At 45.0% G+C, this 22,566-nt stretch overlaps 1 protein-coding gene across 3 annotated transcripts in view; it reads right to left on the bottom strand.

Annotated features, from left to right (window-relative positions):
- Positions 1-22,566, bottom strand: part of PTPRM (protein tyrosine phosphatase receptor type M) — a 657,833-nt gene that overhangs the window by 185,584 nt on the left and 449,683 nt on the right. The gene's annotated exons all lie outside the window — the stretch shown is intronic.

Here is a 22,566-nt window from a genome sequence, read left to right as displayed (position 1 = left end):
GAAATGGACAGCAAGTAAGTGGACTAGGGTTCTCACGAAGGCTACTTGAGTTTTAGTTTAATTATTTTTTTGTTGGAAAGATCAGAGCTGGTACTATTAGAATCAGACACCAGTGGTGCTGAGGAACCCTGTGTTTTATCTGGTAGTTCCTAGGCTTATCGAACAAGAGAGGCCAAGAGAGATCCTAGGACTTGACAAAGGTCACAGATGACTTTGTTATCCTCCTGGGGTCAAGATCCAGGACCCTGGACAAAGCCTGAGGCTTTGGCTTCCAAACAAGGATGAGCTCAATCTTTTTGAGGAGAACTTTAATGATTTTACTCCACTGGTATTCCCTTGAGTAATCTTCAAGAAGAGTTACTACATTGTATCATCAAATGGGTACACATTAATATGTACAGAGCAGGCATGGAGATTTCTATGGGGAACTTGACACAGGGAGGTATCTTCTTCCCTTTGGCTTCCTACCCCTTTCCTAGGATCAGCTGTTAAGGCTTGGCCCAGCACCAGACAGAATTACACAAGTAATGTTTCTAACTATGTTGTCTACTTCCGTCCAAAGTAGTTTGAGAAAACTGGGTGACTTTCAGTTTCTCATTAAAAGCTAATCCAGGTTACACAGGATATTTAATTATCTAGACAGAATCTCCCCATGGACATGAACCCTTGTGGACTTGATTATTTATTTTTAAACTCACAGCTTTTCCTTTAATTGGCAAGTACATTTTCATGTTTAACCCAGACCTATGCCAGACCTTTCTCACTGTGGGTGGCCCTCAGCAGAGGGCTTTTAGGTGCTGGTTAGGACAGGCTATGCAGAATTAAGAAGCCTCTTTAAAATAAGACAACCAGAGGCACATTTTAAATGTAAAAGTAAAGTAAAATCAACCAGATGATGCTCAAAAAAGTGTTTTAAGTTGGAATGAGTACTCATAGAAGAGAAGAAATATCTAACAATACCTGCCTGTCCTAAAAAGAAAAATAAAAATTTGAACTCACCAGTTGAATATGTTTTTTTTGAGAAATGAGCTTCTTATCCTGACCATAGTCATGAAAGAAAAAAAAGAGTCCTAAAATGTTAGGGTAAGAGTCTAATTGTCAAGGCTCTTAAAATGATGTGTACGAATTCCATTCTGAAGAGTCTGTTTTCTCGGCAAAAAATTGTCCAGTTCAATCTTGATGCCAATTAGCAGACAGTATTATTGAAAATGGGAATACACCACGAACTTATCTGGGGGATTACAGGATCATGTAGATGGTGAATGCACGGATAATAATGACCGATAATGACACAGAAGAACCTCAGACCTTACTGCCTGCCTCCAAATACAGACCATGTTTTGGGCAACAAAAGGCCCCAGGCTAGACACAGCTTCCTATTCTAACTGAGCACAGGCCAGAGACACAAAGACATGGACTCAAAACCGGCCCCCTTTTCTCTGGTCTGTGACTCTTGCTAGCTCACACAAGCTGGCTCCCTGCCTGCAGAGGTCCGAGCTGTTTACAAAGCAACACTTCCTCATTCCTCATAGTCCCACCCATGGCAGACCAGTGGCATCTGGTTCGATATTTCATTAAATCCTCCTGCAAACTAACAGTTCAATCTATGAGAAAACTACAGTCCCTAAGCCACATAAATTACCTCCAGGGCTGCCTGGGAGCCGCTATGCGGCCCATTTGCCACCGAGACATTTATGGCTGCACAATTTCCACACATTCTGGATGCAAGAAGCATATCCTTGCCTCCAAGCCTCCCTCCAACGGTAAACACCGGAACTTCAAATAAAGGAAGTTTTTCACCAGAAAAGTTGACTGAGGTCTACAATGCATGCTTTTTGTACTTTGCATTAATTATCCAGGAATTTAACATGGCATCTTCTCTCAGGAGTATGAGTTTCTTGGTACTCCTGTAGCCGGGGGGGGGGGGGGGGGGGGGGGGGGGGGGGTCGGGGGGGGGTCGGGGGGGGGGAGGGCTTCTGAGTCTCTTTTCGCCCTCAGCAAAATGACTGAAGAATATTCACAAGATGCCCAGTCAGAAGGCTCTGCTCAATAGAAAATTTAGAGCTAATTTATTTCTGCTGCAGGGCATCTGCAGATTGTGTGACTCAGAAGTAAACAGGGATGAGCGGCTTCATTCTGAACTCATTTCGACAACTGGTGGTCACTCCACACCATCTTTAAATGTACTTGTCACAAGAAAGAGAAGCTTGTACATCCCTCTGTGATGGCTACCAGGAGGGATGGAGAGAGCAGACCCTCAGTTCCAGTGGCGGTTAATAATGCCTGGACTGGCCCAGTCTGATCCTTTAGGAATCTTCCTGTGTGCTGCCCCTTTAATGAGTTTCTCTTCCTACCCAGGCTACGAGTGTGAACTTTTATGTGTAATAGCAAACAGTTGTTGCTGTTTCATTGCTCAGCCGCATCTGACTCTTTTGCGACCCCATGGACCCCGCCAGGCTCCTCTGTCCATGGGATTCTCCAGGTAAGAATACTGGAGCGGGTGGCCATTTCCTTCTCCAGGGGATCTTCCTGACCCATGGATCAAACATGAGTCTCCTGCATTGGCAGGTGGATTCTTTACCACTGAGCCACCGGGGAAGCCCAATAACAAACAGAAAGGTAGGCAAATCTTTGCAAATTACTTTTAAAGGCCATAAATAAACTAGCTAAAGACCCCAAACTGCCTACATATAATTTTGAGAGCTGCTTTTTATTTACTTATTTTTTATCCTTGAGTTAACATTAAATGTTAAATGTTTGTTGCATACGGAAAACAGTTAAGATAAAGCTTTAATAATAGTGAATGCTTAGCTTGGGTTCAAATTTATGGCTTGCAAGTTGCAAGGAGCACAGACTGTGATGGCTATAATTGCATGGCTGGCACAGTGATCAATCACATGCTTTCTGTCCCCGGCTGGGCCCTCTGTCCCCGCATTTGGGCACTGTCACAGATTAAGACTTCTTGCTTAGTGGAGCTCACCTAGATGCACCAGAAGAATACAGACGTCCTCAAATTAATCATGTGGCCCCTGCATTGTCAGTGACACATCCCGAAATCAGCAGAGCTGACATCACTCAGCTAAGCTGCCACCAGAAAAGTCGAGTTAAAGCAATCTGTGCAGAAATTGCCCACTGGGATTTGCAGCTGTGGAGGCTCCCCACTCTACCCTCCCAACACCACCACTGAAGCATTTAGCTTATCTGGGCTCTGCTTCCTCATCTATCAAATGAGAGGTTAGGAAGAGATGAACTCCAAAGCTCCTTGCAGCTCTTGAAATTCTATGCATCATTTAGTTTGAACAATCTTGTGCATTAAATGCATTCCAAATGATAGGAGAGGAAAGTGAATTCTCGCATACTAAATCATGTTTCCAAATTACTTACACTGTTGTGTCAGGAATAAGTACTCACAGAAAACACAACTGCACTCAGTATGAAAAGGAAAATCACATGGTAGGGAATTAACATTCATTCAGCCTACATGAATATATATATATATATATATATATATATATATATATGCTTTGCAAGAAAAAAAAAAGCAATCATAATCAATCCCTGTGATTCCTGAAGACTGAATAAAAGTATACACATGCACCACACTGAATTTCTGTCTTGGATGAAATTCTTACCAATTCTATGAATTAGATAGAATCTCATGATGGCTACAGATGAGTGAGCTAAGCTTTCTTTCTTCTTTGCTGTTGAGAATGTTGTTTCTACGTCTAAGGCACCGCTATTTGGAAAAGTTAAGTATTTCTATGTCTAAAGCACTGCTATTTGGAAAAGTTAAGTAGAGGAAGCTTTATGAATTGTTCAGAGACTGCACCCAGAAGTGGCGGGGGTGGGGGGTGGGGGGAGAGTTTCATTTATTTATTTAATGAATCTTTTGGCTGTGCAGGGCTGCAGTGTGCGGGCTTCTCGTTGAGGTAGCCTCGCTTATTGCAGAGCATGGGCTCTCGGGCGCACGGCTTCAGTAGTTGCAGCTTCTGGGCTCTAGAGCACAGGCTGAATAGTTGTGGCGCATGGGCTTTCTTGCTTCGCAGCATGTTGGGCATTCTTGCTTCGCAGCATGTGGGATCTTCCCAGCCCAGGGATGGAACCTGTGTTTCCTGCATTGGTGGGCAGATTCTTAACTACCTGACCACCAGTTAAGTCCAGGAAAGTAGTTTCAAATAAACCTATTTAAATCTATGACTTTAACCCTTCTCTCTCTCCTGAAAAAAACAAAAAGTTTTTGTCTTATAACTTTAATAAGCAATATTTGCCGTAGTCAGCAAGATATTTTTAGAGGTATGATTTGGGGGCAGCCATTGATGTAACTAACGTGTGCCTGTCACACATTACCATAGGCCTTTCTCAGTTAACTTTTCCTGGGGAAAGAAAAGAAAATAATGAACCCAGAAAGGCAGAGGAGGAGAATGAGGTTTCTGTTGTTCACTGTGATATGCCAGTGGCATTTATTCTTTTTGGTCTGGATTCTTCTTCCACATATCAGTAATATTTCTTTAAGGAAGTTCTTTCTAGGGCTTCCCTGGTAGTCCAGTGGTTGAGAATCTGCCTGCCAAGGCAGGGGACATGGATTGATCCCTGAACCGGGAAGATTCCACATACTGCAGAGCAACTGAGCCCGTGCGCCACGGCTTCTGAATCCCACCTGCCTAGAGTCCGTGCTCCACAACCAAGAGTAGCCTCTGCTTGCTGCAGCTAGAGAAAGCCCGCACAGCAACAAAGACCCAGAGTAGACAAAAACAAATGAATAAAAAAAGGAAGCTCTCTCCAAGGGTGTTGACGGGATGTTTATAGAGAAATTTAATTCAAAAGTCAGACAGGAACGAGTTGTGTTTTATTTGACTTCTTCCATGGAGTCCGGGCTTACTTGTATGATACTGGATGAATGTGCATCACGTGAGAACAGAGGTTCCTATTTATACCTGTGAATGGTGACGGGGGTCTGTGATGTCCCGAGGTGGGACACACACACCTGGCAGGCCCCTGGCCGGGAGGGGCATTCTACCGTAATGATCTTTGTCACTAAATAGATCTGCACCAGTGACATCTTGTTCCACATAAGCTAGGAAGAGAGGGTTAGTAACAGCCCATATATCAGCTTTGTTTCACAAAACTCAGCACTTTCCCCCTGTGTAAACAACTTGTGATTATCCATTGTTTTATACGAATCATCTTTCTCCTCCATTAACACAAATAATTGAGTGCTGATTCTACTTAGAAAGGGAACTTGAGAAAATAGTTATTTTAAGAAAAATGAATATAAAACTAACTTATTTTTCTCACTAATGTAGAAGAAACAGCCTGCAAATTACCAAATTTAGCAAATTTGCTAGTGAGAGGGAGGAAAAAAATTAAAACTCAGAGTACCACAGGCACTAACTGTGCTTTATGCATTTCATTTTGCTAAGTTTAATTTAAAATATTTATGATGCTACTTCAAAGCTTATTTTGTAAGAATTACAAAAGATGTTATAAAGACCTGGTTGTAAGTTTCCTGTTATTTTGGTTTGGCTATAAAGTGATCTGGGGCTGCCAGGTTTAATGTGAAAACCACACAGTTTGGCATCCAATTAACATTAGATGTGATCAAACTGAAAACATGTCCTGGTCAAATTCATTTAAGATATGCAATAGCTCTCAGGAAATACCTTTCAGAATAAGATTAATACTGTGAAATGATGTTGAAATAGATACAGATGTCAGTAAGTATTTTTAGCTGAGTGCTAGAAACATGGCAGTGTTGTCCAGAGCTGGGGGGCTGGGATGGTTTCCTGCCAGTAGAAGAGAATACAAATTGGAAATACAGCTGGGAATAAGCAAGCAGGCGTGGAATGAAAGTCACTTTAGAGCCCCAGGGCCAGCCAAAATAGTGAGACATAAACCACTGTAAAGGCTCACCATCCCATTCTCTGCATCACTGGAAGGTAATATTTGTCTCACTTTCAGATGCTACACAGGCTTCCCAGATGGCGTTAGTCGTAAAGAACCCATCTGCCAATGCAGGAGATGAGGGTTCGCTCCCTGGGTCAGGAAGATCGCCTGGAGGAGAGCATGGCAACCCACTCTAGTATTCTTGCCTGGAGAGTCTCCATGGACAGAGGGGCCTGATGGGCTACAGTCCATGGGGTCACAAGAGTCAGACAGGACTTAGTGACTAAACTACCACCACAGGATGCTACATGATGTCAACAGAGACCAAAACGTAAGAGCTGCTCTGTCACATTCACCTAACCCAACTTGCCACACACCAGGGCTCCAGGCCAAGCCGGCCAGCTTTTGAAGGGAGATTTGGAGAGCCCACTGGAGAGCCTGTGAACCTCACGCTGCGCGGACTTCCTTCACTCAGGACACTAGGCTCCTTGCCTGTGGACCCCAGAGGCCTCCACCAGCGCCAGCGAGCGGCTCCTCCTCAGGAGAGGCCAGCAGCACTGATGTGCAGGACGCACTAGTTCCTGAGTCCCCACAGCCCACGGCCTCGCCTGTCCTCTGAGGCTCTCACAGGCGAGACATGGGAAGCGAGAACCCAGCTGGAGCCTCGAGGTCCGGGCTTTCCTGTGGGTTGGAATCAGGGTCGACGTTGTGGACTGCCTCCTAAACGATGAGCCCAGCTGATGAGGGAACCAAGGAGCCGGACCTGGCCTCAGGGGTAACACGGGGCACACGCCTGGCAAGGACAGGCTTTGTGCGGACTCACGGGTCTAACGTCACACGCGGCAGAAGCGGGGGCGGCGGCAGCGTTTTCAAGTCGGGTGTTCACTGCGTTTGGGTGAGAGAGGCTGCAGGTCCAACCTGGATTCCTACAACGTGAGCCCTGAACGTTATGTAGGCATGAACATGGCCATTCTCTGTGGCTCATTTCAAACCCATTGAGCCGCTTGGTTAGTCAAAGGCTCTGAAAGGCACCTGAGCCACCCAGGTCCACTCTCTGCTTCCTGAGCTCAAGCGGCAGAACTGGGTTCTCGAGGCAGTTCTGAGCCTGCCCGTCTTGCCTCGCCCCGCTCCTGTCTCATGTGGGGCACAATTTTCTTCTCTCACCAAATGCGTGAGGTGGGAAATACGAGAACACTGCTTACAATACAGCTCATAGGGGTTTTTTTTCGCAGCCACTGAGCTGAAGCTGAGTGCCGAAGAATTGATGCTTTCGAACTGTGGTCCTGGAGAAGGCTCTTGAGAGTCCCTTGGAAATCAAGAAGATCAAACCAGTCAATCCTAAAGGAAACCAACCCTGAATATTCACTGGTAGAGCTGACTCACTGGAAAAGACCCTGATGCTGGGAAAGATTTGAGGGCAGGAGGAGAAGGGGGTGACAGAGGATGAGATGGTTTGATGGCATCACTGGATCCATGAACATGAATTTGAACAAAATGCAGGAAAGAGTGAAGGACAAGGAAGCCTGGTGTGCTGCAGTCCATGGGACTGCAAAGTCAGACACGACGGAGTGACTGAACACCACCACCACCTCTGGGAGGAGTGGGGGGACGTGGTGGGAAGAGGGCCCAGGGCTCATGTTGGCAGGATCTGCTGTCTGTTCACTCAATTTTATGATCCTAACCTCAGGGGCTTCCAGTCAACCTAGTGACAGTAAGGCTGCTTAGAAACAGGCAGACCAAAGACCAACTCGGGACCTGCCCACACAGGCTTCACTCAACGGAGAGGAGCCATAGCGCTACATTTTAGGCAGCATGCACTGAATTTATTTTCTTTGTTTTCTGTTTTTTAATCAAATCCCTAAGGCTGAAGTTGCAAAAATTCTGCAGCCTGCACCAGGGAGTGATGTTGACTGGACCTGAAGTGCTGTGAGCTTCTAGAATGCTAGACACACTCACGTTCTGCTTGCTGGTGATCTGTGCAGAGTTGTCGTTACTAGTCAAGAAAATTAAAAAAATTGACAGCTGCAAGAGCTTCCGCCAGCACGACCCACATTCCACTCGCTGGTGTCTAAAAATAAGGCACAGGGCACATTGCTGTCTTCACTTATGACTGAAATAAGCAGTGCCTCCCCGGCAATCTGGGCACATGTGTTTTGGCTGGTTCCAGGCTGACGGCCGTCCTGCCTGGCTTTAGGAGAGTATTAAGGTGACAGTTCAGGAGGTGCTTTTCAGAGGCAATTTGGTCTCCTCGCTGTCACTGCTGTCGGTGACAGTGCAGGAACACTTTGGGCTGCCTGCTCTCAACATGGCTAGATGTATTTCTGCGGCCCTCCTAGCCTCAGGTAAACATGCACAATCATACCCGTTTTCTCCGGCTGTGGGCCAGACAGAGCAACCCTCCCAGCTTCCCAGGCCTGTGAGTCCACAAGGCAGACACTCCATCACAGCCTAGCCCCCAGTGCCAAGACTGGTCCAACCAAGGCTCTAAGGCTGACTGTTGGGTAGAATGGTGAGGGCAGTCCTTCAAAACCTGTCCAGACATCCTTTGCTGTTTAATCACTAAGTCATGTCTGACTCCTTGTGCCTTATGGAATGCAGCATGCCAGGCTCCTCTGTCCATGGGCTTCTCCAGGCAAAAATATTGGAGTGGGTTGCCATGCCCTCCTTCAGGGGATCTTCCCGACCCAGGGATGGATTCTCCTGCATCTCCTGCATAGGCAAGCAGTTTCTTTACCACTGAGCCACCTGGGAAGCCCCTCAATGTGTCACAGTCAACAATGATTTAGAATCCAAAAATCTACTTTAATTTGTCTTTCTCTGCCCTACTTAGTTTCTTTCTTAGTTTATGGGTCTGTTGTTATGGCTATTTTCTTTTCCTTAGCTTCAGTCACTGGATTTGTTATTTTTCAAAGCTCCCAGCTTAATCATTGTAGATTCTTCACATATTACCATTAAAGTTAGCAGGGTCACATCTGAAAGAGAAATGATTGCTGAATGCCCTCAGTTTAATCGAAAAAAGGTTGAGGCTGATGTACTGGTCAGGATAGTAATTACAAGATATTCAGAGAATCCAGAATTTTATGTCATAGAACACATGGTATTAAAATAATTGTTGGTGATGCCCTTAGATGCTCTGTGTTAGGAAAAGGACCTGAACACCACTGAAGAGTGTTACCTTGTATGTCATCAGACCTATAATTTTGACCTCTGCGACTGTGAACTTGTTAACAAAGCTCATTAATCAACCACATTCATACTTGAGTTGGTTTCTTCGTTCATATAATGAACCATCATTTTACTTTGTGACTTCTAACTTCAATTAAATTTTGTTGCTGTTGTTGTTCTTTGCATCAGTGTAGATCATAAGAGTAAAAATGTATATGGAATAAGAACACACAGTTTATACTGCTTTCCTTCCTTAAAATATTGTCAGGGGCTCTGTGCCTGGAAGGCTTCCCTTGGAAGTTATCACCGCCAACCTGGGTATAAACTGTGGCTGGCAGGGTGCTCAGGATGGGGTGAGAGACCTCACCACTGCCACACTGGTGGGTATCTCACCACATGTGTGTGTTCATGCGTGCTGTCGTTCAGTTGTGTCCAACTCTTTGTGACCCTATCGACTGTGGCCCGCCAGGCTCCTCTGTCCGTGGAATTCTCCAGGTAAGAATGCTGGAGTGGGTTGCCATTTCCTCCTCCAGGCAATCTTCCTGACCCAGGGATCGAACCTGCGTCTCACATGTTTCCTGCTTTGGCAGGTGAGTACTTCACCACTAGCACCACCTGAGAAGCCCATGTCACCATGTGAGGGGTGTTCAATAAACTAGAACTGATCTAGAGCCAGGTGAGGTTTACAGAATCAGGCCAGCACCCCAAGGTTCCAGATTTTTAAAAAAAATCACCATTTTAGAACTTAGGGAGGAGTTTCAGGGTGAGTTAGAAGCTCTTTGGAGATCCTGATGGATGGATTATTTAAGTCCAGACACCAGCACAGTGGTCATTAAGACATTAAACTGCTGCGGAAGTGAAGGCAGTGGGGCTCAGGCACTGAGCAATTTTCTGCCAGGGAGTGACAGCGGGTGGTCCTGGCCCCAGAATGAGAGTGGCAAGCCATGGAGTCACTCTGGGCTCCTGGCAAAATGCTAGATGCCCACTGAGCAGAGGGGGCAGGGCTGTGCTCTCAGGTCTGCCCGGTGTGCTGCGGAGGCTCCAGGAGTCACCATAGCTCAAGCAGCAGGACATTCCCATGAGGTCAGCACCGACTGGGGTCTTGGGCTGGACACTGGGTCAGCTCAGAAACTCCAGGGCCCTGGAGATTATTTACATTTGGATTATCTTTCTTAAAGACAGGTCATAAAGATGGATGTGTGCTGGGTTGGAGGTAAAGGACACACAGGGAAATACACGACCTTTGTTTTCTCAGACGATAGCAGATCCATAAATCCTGTTCCTCTCAAACCCAGCCCACGGAGTCAACAGCCACAGTGCTAGCAGGCAGCTTGGTTCTGTCACCTGGGCTCGGCAGGGGGAGAACCCACGGCCTTCGGGGCTCGGACTGGGTCAGCCAGCCGCAGTCTATCAGGAGGGCCTTGCTGATGGGGGCCGGCTCCCCGCAACCCTCTGTCATGAGACCCCATCCACATCATGACCCTGACTATGACCAGGCGTGAAAGCCAGCAGGGCCCTGTGGGCCTCTTGGGCACAAAAGCCTTCCTGGGTCCCCCACTCCTTGATTACAGGAAGTAGGCTTCATTCAGTCCCCAGGACCTTCCCTGACTGAATTCCAGGGGGCAGATTTAAACAGATGCTAATCAGGGAATGGAGGAGATAAAGAGACAAGGGAGGAATAGCCAAGAAACACCAGTGCAGACTTGGGGCAGGTACTGGTTCCCCTTAAGGGATACACATAACAATAACTCTGAGCTGTTTAGCAGGTACTGAAACCCCCACCAGGTGGGAGAAGTTAACTGTCTACTGCCCACAAGCAGGGAGATCCCAGACCAGTTGGAACCAAAATGCTGATGATGCTGAAGCCCACTTATGTCATCACCAACCAATCAGAAGAAAGTCTATAAGCTGACCATGCCCTTTTTCGAACAATGACTATAAAGAGCTTCACTACCCGTTCCAGGGTGGGACACATAATTTTGAGGGCATTAGCCTGCTGTGGCCCCTCTTTACCTGGCAAAGCAATAAAGCTATTCTCGTCTACTTTATCCGAAACTCTCTCTGAGATTTAATTCAGAGTCGGAGTGCAGCCACCAGATTTGGCTTCAGGGGCAGCCTAGGAACCTTTCTCCTATGCAGGGGAACTGTTTTGAAAGACCAGGAAGATGATTAAAATAGAAACATAATTTAATAAATTTAATGTTAATCTTCTGAATGATGGCTCTCTAATAGATGTTGCAATCTGAAGCTCCTCTAGATTCCAAAGTTTCCCGACCTGGCTTAGAGAGAGCAATACAGAAGTCAACAGCCATTTTATGCACAGCCACTGAGTTGAGATACAGAAGTCAACAGCCATTCAACGTGCAGAAGGTCGGGACTGCTCTCGTCGCAACCATTCTACGTGCAGCCATTGAGTAGAGATACAGAAGTCAACAGCCATTCTACGTGCAGAAGAAGGGGACTGCTCTTGTCATAAATTCGGGATCCACTATCCAAACTACTGTCAGCATTGCAGACAAGATAAACGAAGCTTAAATGATCATGTGTTTTCAAGCAGGAGCCACCTATTCGCCTATTTGAGGACATCTCAGGAGCTGAGGTGGAGAAGGAAATGGCACCGAACTCCAGTATTCTTGCCTGGGAAATCCCATGGACAGAGGAGCCTGGCGGGCTATAGTCCATGGGGTCATAAACAGTTGGATGTGACTTACACTAAACTACCACCACCACAGATGCTAAGGACGTGGACAAGGAAGGAGTGCATTGTCTTTTCCTGGCCTAAGACATCATCTGCAGCCAGAAGCGCTGTAGGTGAATTTTTAAATAGGGTCATTTTCACATCTTCTGCTTTGTTTATCTTAAAACAGAATTGGGAATCAGCAATTGATGATTGGTGACTGGATACCCATTTTATCTGGCCAACAGAGTAACAAAAAATGGTTAGTCGCCAATGATAAAAACTTAAGTAGATTTAATAAAAGAAGTCAAGACTTTTGGCTTCTCCAGGGGCTGAAGGGAAGAGGACTGTCTGTGACATTTCAGCACACCTAAGGGACCCAAACAGCCCAGATCTTCTCTAGACTTGCTCTTCTCCAGGCCCCCTCTCACTACTTGGTCAGTTTTCCTGGCCCCCCGGGAGGCAGTTTTGACTGTGATGCTTAAACTAGGCCTCCTGCGACTTTAAGGCCCAAACTCCGAGTCAGCCACATCTTGATAAATTATCAAGAAGAATCTTGATTATTGTGACTGTGGAACCATGCAGATGGCAGATGTGTACAATTAAGCCATTCCTCATGCAGACACCCTCAAGCATGTCCAAGTGTCCCTTAAGGTGACAACACCGCTCCCAGATGACAGCCGCCGAGCCAAGAGTTTCAGTTAATGCCTCGTCACCACTTTGTTCCTGTGGTCTTACTGTACTTCTGAGATTCCCCGCCCCCTCCCTTTTTGTTTAGCAAAGGTGAGGACTACTCCTAGGAATCAGGCACGGATCCACTTTGAGGAGTGGCCAAGTTCTTCCACGACTGACTTTTGACTCCAAACCCACCACCTGGGTTAGACACATCGGGTGAAAGGATGAAGGATGTTCTGACACACGGACATTAAGCCGCTCAGGAAATGGCTTTTCCCTGACTTTGTTTCTCTTAATGTTTTCCTTCTGACATAATGCCAGAGAGCTAATGTTTATCATAAATTCTCATCACATGCACTCGAAGGAGCAGAGCCATGTGTGGCAGCGGGGGTGCTGTCAGTGGCTACAGGGCTGCAGACCCATGTGAATTACCAAGACACGAGGCTGAGCGTTTCCACTGTGAGCCTGCTGAATGGAAGACCTGGAAAACTGGATATTCTAATTTATTTAGGGCAGGTGCTCATTGTATAGAGAAAAATTCATCCTGACGCTCTAATTCATTTTGTGAATATAATAATTTCTATCTCAATTGTTGCTTGTGAAAAACAGGCAGGGCAGTACACTGTTTATGAAAAATGTTTCAAAGGTGGTTTAAAAATAAGTGATAATTTAAGTAAATGATAGCTATGAGCCCATTTTTCTTTTAATTAAGCTGTATCTGAATTTAAATATATCCCTATTCATTTAAACGATTTTAATACATCAAGTTGAAAACCTAAGTAATTGTTATTTCAGATGTTTAAAAATTATACTTTTCAAAAGAAGGAATCTGTTCACCAAAAAACCTACAGTATGGAAAAATTAATACAGCATCTTGTATGATAAAACTTGCACATCCCTATAATAAACAGCAATTCAAAGTCCAGGGTAGCACTGAAGGACTTGCGTGAAAGAAGTGTTTTCAGTCTTTAATTACTAAATATACTACATGTCCACTAGTGGCAAAGACTGTGCTGGGTGTGAGAAGGGTGTCAAAGATGATTAGAAAGGACCACATCACAGTCAGTAACATGCTAGGATCTAAGAGCAGAGGCAGATGGCACCCAGGTAATTTAGGAGGCTGAATGCATGGAGAGGGCAGTCTGAGCACTGCGACAAGGGGCATCTGGGAAGCACCGAACACTAGGCCCACGCTGGAATTCTGGCATCGGGCCATAGGGCTCCAAGTCATCTCAGGAATATAACTGACATAAAAAGGTTATATTCATGCTTGGGTGTGCAGGAGAGAGAAAATGGGCCATGCTTAGAGGGGATTGCCTGGCCTACATTTTTGGCCAAGTTTTGGTTTTGTGTTGTTCTTACAAACAAATACAAGGAGATTGGACTTAATAAGTGAGTCAGTTTTTACTTATTGCAGTAAAACCCATAAAAATAGCTTTACTTTAGTTTCACCATGTCAGTGCCAAGAGGGGAGCTATATATGAGAATAACCCAAACTCCTTCCAATGGACCTAATGAAGCATGATGCTTGAAGGGCAAAGTCTGTGAGGATGGTGGGCAACAACATGCCTTTCCTATTTGTCAATACATTATTTTCTGCAGCCTTTCGTAAAGCTGAGATATGCAAAAAAAAAAAAGAAAAGAAAAGAAAAGAAATAACATGCTCTACTAATTAACAAGGTAGCTCTTCTTTATCTTCTTCATAAATGATTAAAGAAGATTAAAGATTTCAGCTATAATTTCTTTCCTTCTTAAAAAGAAATTCAGATTTATGTTAGAGGGATCATGAATTTTGCCTAAAGAAGTCAGGTTAGACACTGCTTTGCTCTTTTTTTTAAACCTATATGTATTTCCTAGAGTCAAAGTATTTCTCATTACTGTTTTAGTCATTAATACAAAACAAGAAAGAATTGAAGAAGTGATAATATTAAGTTTGAATCCACAGATTCACTGACCAAGAAGACAGGTTTAGCAATGTCTGCTTAGGATGATGGTTGTCATCCCATCATCCTAAATGAAGCATCCTCAGCTTTCATGTCCTGGGTGTTTCCTACTCCACGAAATAGAATGCAAGGTCGTGTCAACATGAATGAGATGGACGCCCTCTACAGAGCACAAAGAGCCTGGGGGGACAGAGCTGGGAACATCAACGCAGCCTTGGGGGCCAGCCACCTCAGAGAACCATCAGTTTCAGTGGAAAACATACAATCTCCTTACAGGTTCTGTTAGACTTGAACCTCAAGGATAAGATACAGAGAAAGAACATGTTTTAATAAGCTGTGCTAGATACAAGATACAAAGGAGCTGTGGTGGAAAGTTCCAGGGCACTCAGGTAGACATCAGTAGGACGGCCGTGCCCTGAGGTGGCAGAGAGAGCCCAGCTCAGGGCCGGTCTCACGGCCAGAGGGTTCACCCTCAGATGCTTCTGTGAGAGCTGAGAGGCCGGGACTGTGAAGAGGGCTTGGGATCCCTACAGATGCAGGGTGCTACTCCGGATACGGGAGAGAGAGAACCCTGTCCTCTGTCCTGATGACCGGCCCTGGACCGGGTCTGGGTCTGACAGGTTCAGATAACCATAGACAGGCCGCGCCCACTCACATGACCTTGGGGCTTAGCAGGAAACCCCCAAGGGAGGCACTATCAGGGCCCCAGCACCCGGCTGCCTTCTCTGTAGGGAGTAAAACCTGGGATGGAGCAGGGGCCTCTGCACAAGGAAGACCGTGGGCCAGTTTGGTTGGGAGCAGTTTCCTCTGTGCTCCCAGCTCCAGAGTCTCCGCTCAGACCTGGCCCTGCTGCGGGGAGCATGACCCATGCTCTGCTAGTGGACTCCACACTCCCTCCAGCTCCTGGTCCTGCTGGCTTCTGTGGGCAGAAACTAAGACTTCAAGGTGTGTGACGGGCCTGAGAGTGGACAGTGCAGAAGCATGGTGTGTGCACTGACCACATAGTTAGTACTGGGGCCAGCACCACAATGCCAACGACACATCGTCTTCTCTGAACACTCTAGGAAAGGTCTATTATGACGCCTTCCGGACACTGTGCGTGCAGGCTTGCTAAGTCGCTTCTGTTATGTCCAACTCTTGTGAGCCCATGGACCATAGCCTGCCTGACTCCTCTGTCCATAGGATTCTCCAGGCAAGAATACTGGAGTGGGCTGCCATGCCCTCCTCCCGGGGATCTTCCCGACCCACGGATCGAACCTGCATCTCTTACATCTCCTGCATTGACAGGCGGGTTCTTTACCACTAGCACCAGCTGGAACCCGTTCAGGGCATTACACTGAAGAAACTGGGGTCACAAAGCCAGCAGCTTGCAGGCCACACAGCTCGCGGGGGCCTGTGTCAGCCTCTCATCTCCAGGGTCCTGCAGACCCTCCACAGCCCCCAGACCCTAGGGTTCGTGTCTGAGAAGGAGGGAGTGAAGCTCAATTGCTGAAGGCTTACTATAAAACTCAACAAAGCTCTCTCACTCACTAACCAGACGAGGACACAGCATCTTCTCTGCTGTGAGTTCTCAGGAGAAAACCCATGGCTCTAAGAATACCATGAACACACACATTTGAAAGGATTTACAAAACGCTTCTGTTAAGGAGGAAGAGGAAAAAGTGATCCTGCAGCTATTCTCCAGTGATAGCTCAGAAAGGAGATTAAAATATGCTGCCAGTTTGAAATACATGTAGATTTCTGGAAAGAGTAAATAGCAACAAGATGGTGACTGTTTGGTGTCTCTAACTATTGGTTACAAAGAGCAGCTGAGGTTTACTGAGCAAGAGGCACCCCTGAGCTTGACTGCTGAAACCAGGGAAGCAGGTGGGAACAGTAAGACACACCTGGATGTACCCCAGGCTCTCAGAGTACCACCCATGTGATCTTGAACAGCTTCCTGAACTTGTCCAACCAGTCCATTCTGAAGGAGATCAACCCTGGGATTTCTTTGGAAGGAATGATGCTAAAGCTGAAGCTCCAGTACTTTGGCCACCTCATGCGAAGAGTTGACTCATTGGAAAAGACTTTGATGCTGGGAGGGATTGAGGGCAGGAGGAGAAGGGGACAACAGAGGATGAGATGGCTGGATGGCATCACTGACACGATGGACGCAAGTCTGAGTGAACTCCAGGAGTTGGTGATGGACACGGAGGCTTGGCGTGCTGTGATTCATGGGGTCACGAAGAGTCAGACACGACTGAGTGACTGAACTGAACTGAACTATGTGCCTGAGTCCTCTCACTTAATTTTCCTACCTTCCCCTCCCACCCCCAGCCCCGTGAAGTACAAGTCATCATCATCACATTTCACATCTGCAAAGTGAGTTCAGAGAGGTTACGTGATGCCCCTGAATTTACGCCAACACGAGATTATGTGACACCCTTGAGTTTATGCCAACACGAGGTTACAAGACACCCCTGAATTTACGCCAGCACCAAGTAGGAGCTGTGAACCAAGGTTGTGAGATTCTAAAGTCCGGTGACTGCCTCTTATCATTTTGACACTTTCTTCCTGTTAAATTAAAAAAAAAAAAAAACAAAAACAAACAACTGGTGCCTGTGTTCCCTACTTTCCTTTTTAAAAGAAAATATTTATAAGGAGCCCCCAGTAGAACATAGTTAAATAAACCAATAGATCAAATCCAGAAACAGTGTGACTATGGGAGCTATTAGAGTCACCACATAAAGTCCTGGTTAGAAAAGAACTGACAAAGGTCAACTTATGGACTTCCCAGGCGGTCTAGTGGTAAAGACTTTGCTTTCCAATGCAGGCAGTGAGGGTTCCATCACTGGTCAGGGAGCTAAGATTCCCCATGCTGTGCAGCCAGAAAGCCAGAATTTAAAATAGAAGCAATATTGTAACAGATTCAATAAAGACTTTAAAAATATTCCACATCAAAAACAAATCTTAAAAATAAGATCAATTTATATTTTACCACTGAACAACAACAAGGAGCTCATTCAGTTATCATCTAGAAAACCAAACTACACTAGCTAATTAATTAGCAGGGCATTTCCAGACCAGATGGGTATATGTGTGTCCTGTTTCACGTGTGCTGAAGCATGTGCTAGAGCAGAAGAGTCTCAGCACCTAATTATTATTTATACAACTACATGTTAAGTACACATAGTCTAAACAGTCACAAAGACATGGCTACACAGGACTGTCTCAATACGGTTTCAGAAAATGTGATTTTGAAACAGGACTTTGAATAAAGCATTCAGACTTGAGACATTTTTTCACATGCAACTGACCCTTAAATATAGTGGAAAAAATTCCATCTCAAGTGTAAACAAGTTTAGTAAGGGAATTACAGTTAATGTCAACTTAACCTCCACTCACATATTGCAGACATCTCTTTATTTTTTTTCCCTTTTATTTATTTATTTTTTTTACTTTATTTTACTTTACAATACTATATTGGTTTTGCCATACATTGACATGAATCCACCATGGGTGTACATGAGTTTCCAATCCTGAACCCCCCTCCCACCTCCCACCCCATATCATCTCTCTGGATCATCCCCGTGCACCAGTCCCAAGCATCTAGAAAGTGGACTTTCATCAGATTTTTCTCCCTTATCTTTTTGGTTTCATGGTGTTTTTGGATACTCTTCCTACAGTATTGAATTTTTTTTCTTGGTAGTTACACTGTTTTTTAAATACAATAGAAAAGTGCTAAATATTTAATGACATAAGCTGCATTTGCAAAATGTTGTCTAGCTGCTAACTCATGTCTGACAAGAGATTGCGACCCCCCCTAGACGGTATGCCTCTAGGCTCCTCTGTCCGTGGGATTTCCCGGGCAAGAATACTAGAGTGGGTTGTCATTTCCTTCTCCAGGGCATCTTTCTGACCCGGAGATCAAGCCCACGTCTCCTGCATTGGCAGGTAGGTTCTTTACCACTGAGCCACCTGGGAAGCCCACATTTGCAAAATGCACATCTGTTAAAATGTTTTATGGAAAGGAGAGTGAGGTATTGTGCTACAGAATGAAAACAGTCATATTTACCTATAACAGGTGTTCATGCCGTGGGAGAGCTAACATTTGCTATTTTGACCAAGACTGTGTATCTCTTTAATGATTTCCATTTTGTCAAAACTTCTGTAATTTCTATTTACCACAATGACTGAGACAGAAATATTACTGTAATTGATATAAATGTTCTCAAATTTCTAAAAGATCTATAGCAATTTTAGAAACAATAGTAAATATAATTAATCAGGATAAAAATCGATGGTGTTTATATACTAAATTCTGTCAAAGATGTTATTGAGATAAATTATTCCTTATGAAAAAATGTTGAACATGCAGGCATTTTCATTTATACAAATATATTTAATTATACAGGAATGAAAATGATAAAAACTAAGTATCTTTTACTCAACTTACATTAATTTTGAGTGTGTTGTCATGTGACTCTACAAGAGATTTTTTTATTTCATAGACATTCATCTTAACACCCTTTCTTAACATTTGCTGCATCAAAATACTGCACCCTCAAAAGAACTGGGAATGGGAAAATACTAAGAAATTGTTTTGCCTAAAGAATAAAATAAATAAAAATACACGTGAAGGTTTTGTAAAGGGCATTAAGGAAAATAGGTTTGTTTTCTAGGCCAGGCTCCAGTATATAAATATTCACAAACAGGTAACAACTAGTCTAATTTGTGATAGGTTATGGTGGCTCAGAGGTTAAAGCGTCTGCCTGGAATGCAGGAGACCTGGGTTTGATCCCTGGGTTGGGAAGATCCCCTGGAGAAGGAAATGGCAACCCACTCCAGTACTCCAGATTCTCCTGCCTGGAGAATCCCATGGAGGGAGGAGCCTGATAGGCTACAGTCCATGGGGTCGCAAAGAGTTGGACACGACTGAGCAACTTCACTCACTCACTCACTTATAAAACATTATAACTAAATAAAGCTGAAGGTCATCTCAGTTTTCAGTCGTTATGACTTGGGTGTCAAAGGATTCCATGAGTTAGTATGAGCTGAGCAGATTTTGGGCTTCCCGGTAACTCAGCTGGTAAAGAATCCGCCTGCAATGCGGGTGACCTGGATTTGATCCTTGGTTGGGAATATCCCCTGGAGAAGGGAACAGTTACCCATTCCAATATTCTGGCCTGGAGAATTCCATAGACTGTATAGTCCATAGGGTTGCAAAGAGAACAGATTTTACAGGTTCTGTTCCAGGCCTACCTTCAGTAACTAATTTTTAGAGAAGGCTGGCTCTTCAGAAGCCCACACGATCTTAGTTAAGACAATAATTGGCAACATCTTCAAGGGAAATTTGCTGTTTCCCCCTCGCAAGAGCTCAGGCCCACGTGGCCCAGCACACTGACCCACCCAGACGGTCACTACTGACTCTTCCCTGGCAGCACAGACTTCCGCCTGTATTCCCAGAAGTACTGATGCATTTGCTTCACCCACACGTTTTCCTTGGCTCAGGCTGTCTTTATGACCAATGACACAAGCTCATGTTGGTGACTGAGTCTAGCCTGGGGAGAAGTGGGTCTCCCAGTTTGATGAGCACGGGCTTAACCAGCAAACATGACCAACACTACAATGAAAGCCAGCTCTTTCTTTCCTGCTCATTCTGTCTCATTTCACCTTTTGCTTCTCCCCGTTATCTGAGTACCTACTGTATGACAACAGGAAGCATGTGGCTGAAAGATGAACCTTCACCATCCAACATTCCATGGAGACTTGAATCCGCTGCACAAAGTGAGCTTTGGAGGAGTGACCGGGTGTGTTTATAGCATTAGATACACGAGGAGCCTCACTGCCCTTGCAGGACGCCAGCTGGGTAGTTGTGTCACCATCAGCTGCCACGTGATAGAAAGCCTGAGAGTTTGGGATTGGGTGGGACTTCAGCTATGGTTGAGTGCAGTTTGTTCAAGTTATAGATGAATAAACTATGGGGCGAAGAAGTTCAGAATCACAGGGTTGGTTAAAATACAGATCCAGGAGTTCCAAATCTAAACTCCCTGTCTGCTAACCAAATCCTGTAGCTTGTTTATCAGTAACTCTCCAGCCACTTACCTGTGGTTACTATCATGTTTTACCTGGTCTGTTAAAAACACATTTAAAATTCTAGGCTTCAATTTGGAGGGAAAACCCTGAACAATCAGAAGTTTTTGGAATTTCTATTAACTAGGACAGTCTGAACCACATGATTGTTCAGGTCAAAATCTTACAAGTTTCTGACAGATTTGCCTTACAAGGCAGCATATTCTATATTTCAGAAAGAGCAAATACCAAAGTGGCACGTGCTGTGAAAATAACCCTTTTAAGGCTGTCATCTAGTAAATAATCATGCAAATTTGATAGGAGTTATTAGAATTTAGTCTAAAGTTGTATCAAGGCCGTATGTTACCATCGGCAATTTCTTCAAATGCATAATTTATAACATAACCTCTGTGTCTGCCTGAGAGTCCAAGGTAGAATAATAGATTAATCCAGCAGAAGCAGACCCTTGGAGGATGAATTAACATTTAGCTAAGGTCATGAGGGCAACTGGATTGGTGGTTTCAGGCAATTCCTCATGGAGAACTTGCCAGATGACACAAAAATCCAACACGTTCCCGTGACTAAAAATCAACTCTCCAAAATGTTTAGTTTGAATATCTAGGCATGCAAGGGCCTAGGGCTGCTTAGAATTTATACTGGATCATATTTCAAAAAAATAGTACAAACTGCCAGTACCAAAGATAAGCTTTCTATATAAACATCGTGGTGGGAGAGAAAAAGAGCATCCAGGAGAAAGTGGATGAAGGGTGATGAAGAAGTAAAAGAGGAAGAAAAAGACAGAGATGTAAGGGAGAAAGAAATAGAGACTGACAGCTAGAGATGCAGAAAAGATAAAGAAAAGGAAGCCGGGGATAAGCAAAGTGAAGAGGGAGGAGGAGGCTCCCAGCTATGAGGTAAAGAAGTTCTGGGGATGGGATGACTACAGCTCGTGACTGTAGTTAATATCACTATACTAGTAAGTAAGTAAGTAAGGGTTAATCGCTCCGTTGGGTCTGACTCTTTGCAGCCCCATGGACTGTAGCCCACCAGTATCCTCTGTCCATAGGATTTCCCAGGCAAGAATACTAGTCTGGGTTTCAGTTCCCTTCTCCAGGGGAATCTTTCCTGAACCAAGAATCAAACCTGGGTTTCCAGCATTGCAGGCAGATTCTTTACCATCTGAGCCTCTATGTATATACAACACTATGGTGCTATATATTTAAAAGCTGCTAAGAGAGCAGATCACAAAAGTTCTCAACACAAGAAAGAATCTTTTAAAAATGGAGTGAAATTAAATGATGTGTGACCAACGAGAAAGGAAGAAACGGTGGATGACAAGAGGGAGGAGGGGCTGAAATGATGGGGACCAGCTAGGCTTGTATGAGCTAGGACAGAGCCTCGTCCTGAGGCCTCACTGGACCAGTAAACAAAATACAAAAGAAGAAGCAAGGAAAGCTGTATATGTATGCCTATACATTCGGATATTAGCTCACCCCTTAAATATCCCTGTGATATATCCAAGGTTTGACCTTCACCTTCAACCCCCTTCTGACAGTCGCCTTGAGTGCCCATATTCGAGCCCTAGCTTCAGCTGGGCTCACGTGGATGGACAGCACTGGATGCCAGCACACCCCACCTGCCCAGGGGACGTGTCCACTCCATGGCACAGGAAGACTGGACATCAAAGTGCAGAGCTGAGCTCCCCTCTTCATGCCCCACCTGTCCTAGCTCATATACACCCCACGACTGGGGTAGTGGGGACACCCCCACCCATGGCCTTGCCAGCAACAGGTTATTTGTGTTACTTCGGCTCCCCAGATTGACCTACAAGTGGCTGCAACCTCCTGATGTTTCCAGAGTTGCTGGTCTTCCTGCCTTGAGCCTTTTTCTATCCTAGCTGGGTTCAACCTTAACACTGAGTGATCTTTCTAATACAAAAAGCACATTCCATTACTACCTGCTTAAAGGCCACCAGTAGACTTAACAAGCAGGTCTAGCTCCTTAGGCGACCAGACAAGACCTCCTTGACTTGGCTCTGTCAGCCTCTCGATCTGCACTTCTTGTCATCTATAACCTTGCTCACACTCTATCATTGTTTTAAATTTTTCTTTAAATTGAAGTTGGTTGATTTACAATGTTGCGTTAATGTCTGCTGTATAGCAATGTGATGGT

The sequence above is a fragment of the Budorcas taxicolor genome, chromosome 22 (genome assembly GCF_023091745.1).
Source record: "Budorcas taxicolor isolate Tak-1 chromosome 22, Takin1.1, whole genome shotgun sequence".
Lineage (NCBI taxonomy): Eukaryota > Metazoa > Chordata > Mammalia > Artiodactyla > Bovidae > Budorcas > Budorcas taxicolor.
The sequence above is the reverse complement of the archived record's forward strand: the minus strand, read 5'-3'. Positions and strand labels throughout refer to the sequence as shown.